Source organism: Myotis davidii, unplaced genomic scaffold (assembly GCF_000327345.1).
Source record: "Myotis davidii unplaced genomic scaffold, ASM32734v1 scaffold655, whole genome shotgun sequence".
Classification (NCBI taxonomy): Eukaryota; Metazoa; Chordata; class Mammalia; order Chiroptera; family Vespertilionidae; genus Myotis; species Myotis davidii.
Genome location: NW_006287547.1, coordinates 3,892,275 through 3,896,841, shown reverse-complemented (window position 1 = coordinate 3,896,841; position 4,567 = coordinate 3,892,275). Strand labels below are relative to the sequence as shown.

General features: G+C 41.7%; 1 pseudogene; it reads left to right on the top strand.

The window, feature by feature from the left end:
- Positions 1-2,581: 2,581 nt before the first annotated feature.
- On the top strand, positions 2,582-4,500 carry LOC102769871 (annotated as a pseudogene).
- The last annotated feature ends 67 nt before the right edge of the window (positions 4,501-4,567 follow it).

Below are 4,567 nucleotides of genomic sequence, written 5' to 3'. Positions count from 1 at the left end.
AGGTTAAACTCCTGGTCAAACTCCTGGTTGAGGGGACAATTTGTATATTAGGCTATTATTACATAGGATTCTCCACTTTTTTCACTTATCTCCCTCTTTTGGGCAACTATCCTTATGATCTCTCTATGAATCTGTTTCTGTTTTGTTTTGTTTGTTTTTTTGTTCATTTTTAAATTTAATTTTTAGATTTCTCATATAAGTAAAGCTATAGAATATTTGTCTTTCTTTGTCTGACTTATTTCACTTAGCATAATACCTTCTAGGCCCATCCATATGTGGAAAATGGCAATATTTCTTTTTATTGCTGTCTTTTTATTTCATTATATGCTCTGTAGTTCAGTTTAAATTCCTGTAATTGATGATATACCAAGCCAATTATTTCCTGTATTAATAGGAAAAGCCTGTTGTAGCTTAATTTCCTTCTGCTCATTTATATATACTAATAAAAGGATATTTGACACATGTTACTTATCTAAGTACTAAATGAGAATATTTCATATTAAGTTCCATTCGCAGATTGAATCTGAAAGAAAAAATATAATTGTCTTCTTGAAATGACAAAAAAAAATCTAACTTCTGTTTTTAATTGTTTTGTTGTTTCAAATTGGTTTAGGTAGAATAGCTCAAATTTTCATAAGTTTCCAATAAAATTATGTGAAAACAATTTTAATTTTGGAGAATTTAAAGACTGGCTCCAGTGGGGTTAAGAGGTAATGAGAAATTTCTGTACCTTCCTCTCAATTTTCTTGTGAACCTAAAATTACTTTGATACAATTAAAGCCCAAACAAGACCAATTTTCAATCAGAGGCTTTGATGTTAATTAAATATTATTTATGTAACAATTTTTGATTCATTCTTCCTTCTAATACATCATGGTAAGAACTATCAATGAACTATTTTTTCTTGCTCTCAGATAGATTTCCCATCATTTTCTCCTCAGCTGCCAGGGTATGTTTTCCTCTGGAAGGATCATCCCATAACTGACAACAAAGATGACAAAATCCCAATGGAATACATTTTAAGAATAAATTTTAAGATCTGCGCTAGGTGCACAGATCCTCAGACAGGTGCTGCTTGTGTCTGAAACCCTTTTCCACCACTTAATTGTGTGACCATAAAAAATGTACCCTATGTTGTATTTCTGTTTCTTCATCTGAAATTTAGGGCTAATCATAGTACCAATTAACAAATTCGTATGGTGAAAAATGAGTTAATATATGTAGACCAGTTAGAACGAGGCTTGATCTAGCAGACTGCAAGTGTTAGCTGTTATTTGCAGTGATAATTGTGAAGTTGTTGACGGTATTTTTTTCAGGTAATACATACTCCTGATCCACGTCAATGCTGATGAAGCAGAAATGAGTTTTCAGCTTTGGTCATGGAAGGATATGTGTTATGGACTCATTATTTGTACCCCCAAAATGTGTATGTTGAAATCTTATCCCCTAATGTGATGGTATTTGGAGGTGGGGCCTTTGGTAAGTGATTGGATCATGAGGGGAGAGCCCTCAGGAATGGGATTATTTCTCTTAAAAGAGAGACATCAGAGAGCTCTCTTGCTTCTTCTGCCATGTGAGAGCACAGTGAGAGGGTGGCAGTCTATAAACTGTGATGCAGGTCCTCACTAGACACAAATCTGTTGGCACCTCAATTTTGGACTTCTGAGACTCCAGACCAGGGGTCCTCAAACTTTTTAAACAGGAGGACAGTTCACTGTCCCTCAGACCATTGGAGGGCCGGACTATAGTTTAAAAAAAAAAACTATGAACAAATTCCTATGCACACTGCACATATCTTATTTTGAAGTAAAAAAACAAAAAGGGAACAAATATAATATTTGTATTTGCATGTGGCCCGTGGGCCGTAGTTTGAGGACCCCCTGCTCCAGACTGTGAGACATAAATATTTGTTCATCAAGCCACCCAATTTGTAGTATTTTTATTATAGTGCTGGAAGCCGGTCCACCCTTGATGCTTGACATAGTAGCTGCAGGGAAGAAACATCTGCACAGCTTATGTTTCAAGGGACCTGGCATATATGGCATATGTTTGCTCCCCCTCTTAGCGTTATGTGTTTTAACCAGGACCACCTCCCTGAGAAAGGTTGTTTCCCCAGGTAGGGATTTTTCCCTGGAGTTAGGAATTAACAGGACTAAGGAAGGGAATGACACCCTAGTGTTACAGTAAGACCCCCTAGTGTTACAGAAATACCATGTACTACTTAAGAAGTACTTGGACTGAGACTGTTGGAAATAAATTTGGGACTTGGGCCCACATCCCCAGGAGTCTGCCCACCAGGGAAAGCACCAAAGCCTATACTCCTGGAGACCCACTGACACAGGGCAGTCCCAGGTAAGGCAAGCAGCGAGGCTGGGAAGGACATAACCTTTACTGGGTAGGATAAACTCCTTCAGTCACTTCCTTGTAGCCTATCAGTAGAGCAGTGACCTTGGAATAGCCCTTGTAATGGAACACGGAGATTAACCTAGCAGCTGAACGCTGCCTCCATGTCCTTCATTCTTCACTGACTCCGTCCACACCTTTGGGAACCCCTGGACCTGCTGGGGTTGGACCCCAACAAATGGCACACCTCCCGCTCGTGCGGCCCAAGTCCCTGCTGCAGAAGCTGGAGACCTCCTTCCAGGAGGCCTGGCTGCGGGACTTCCCCTGGCTGCGCTACTGCAAGGACACTGGCCTCATGTCCTGCGCCTGGTGCCAGAAGACGCCCTCAGACGGCCGTGGTGGGGACCTCCCCCCCGGGGGCCACGACGAGCTGTCGCGAGGGACCCGCAACTACAAGAAAACCCTGCTCCTGCGGCACCACGTCTCCACAGAGCACAAGCTCCACGAAGCCAACGCCCAGGAATCAGAAATACCTTCAGAAGAGGGATACTGTGACTTCAATAGTAGGCCAAATGAAAACTCTTATTGCTGTCAACTTCTTCGACAATTAAACGAGCAGAGAAAGAAAGGTATTCTTTGTGTTGTCAGCATTGTGGTGAGCGGAAAAATCTTCAAAGCTCATAAGAACATCCTGGTTGCAGGCAGCCGTTTCTTTAAGACTTTATATTGCGTTTCCAACATAGAAAGCCCTAACCAAAACAATACTACCCACTTAGATATTGCTGCAGTTCAAGGTTTCTCCGTCATCTTGGACTTCCTGTACTCTGGTAACCTGGTGCTCACGAGTCAAAATGCCATAGAAGTGATGACTGTGGCCAGCTATCTGCAGATGAGCGAAGTTGTTCAGACTTGCCGAAATTTCATCAAAGATGCCTTAAATATAAGCATTAAATCTGAAGCTCCGGAGTCTGCAGTTGTGGACTATAGCAGCAGAAAACCAGTCAGTAGAGATGGTCTGTCTTCATCACGGGATCAAAAAATTGCCAGTTTTGGGGCAACGTGGAATCTTACCAATTTGGCAAGTAATGCAAAAACTGAAAATGATGGTTGCAATGTCGATGAGGGCCAAATGGAGAACTACCACATGAATGACAGTGGTTGGGTCCAGGATGGTTCACCTGAATTGGCTGAGAGTGAAGCCCCACGTCAAACAAAAGTGTTTATTTGGAATAATATGGGCTCCCAGGGAATTCAAGAAACTGGCAACAAAAGAAGGAGGAAAAACCAAACTCCGAAGAGATTTATTGATAATATACCACCTAATAATGAAACAAGTTTAGAAGATTGCTCATTCAAAACCAAACTCCGAAGAGATTTATTGATAATATACCACCTAATAATGAAACAAGTTTAGAAGATTGCTCATTCATTAAGGAAGATCTGGACGGTGCTCTGCTCCCGGGGCCGGACTGTGACAGGAATGTGAGCGCAAACGTGCTGGCAGAAGCCAGCTTGGGGCAGAATGCAGGCGATGCTGGTACTTCACATGATTTCAAGTATGGATTGCTACCAGGTACTTCAAACAATTTCAAGTATGGCTTGCTACCAGGTGCTGCAAACGATTACAAGTATGGGTTGTTGCCTAAATCTTGGCCAAAACAAGAAACTTGGGAAAATGGTGAATCATCTCTAAACATGAACAAGTTAAAATGCCCTCATTGTACCTATGTAGCCAAATACAGACGAACACTAAAAAGGCATTTGCTCATTCATACGGGAGTCAGATCCTTTAGCTGTGAGATTTGTGGAAAACTGTTTACTCGCAGAGAGCATGTAAAAAGACATTCCTTGGTGCATAAAAAGGATATCTAATACAAATGTATGGTGTGTAAGAAGCTCTTCATATTAGCTGCCAGTGTTGGAATCAGACATGGATCTCGACGCTGTGGTATTTGTGTAGAATGTGCAGATAAACCACGGCCAGGAAGGCAAGAAGGTGTAGATCAGAGACAGGAGACAGATTTCCCTCGGGATGAAGAGTGCGAGGAGAACGAAGTGGGAGAAGCCGAAGAAGAGCTGGCTGACGAGGGAGAAGATCAGAACCGCCCATCACGATGGGACGAGTTGGGAGACATCTGTATGTCTCAGGATAACTAACTGGCCTACTCTGCTCCTCAAGGATGCTGCAATTGGACATAATATGCAGAGACAGTTTGAATTGTTG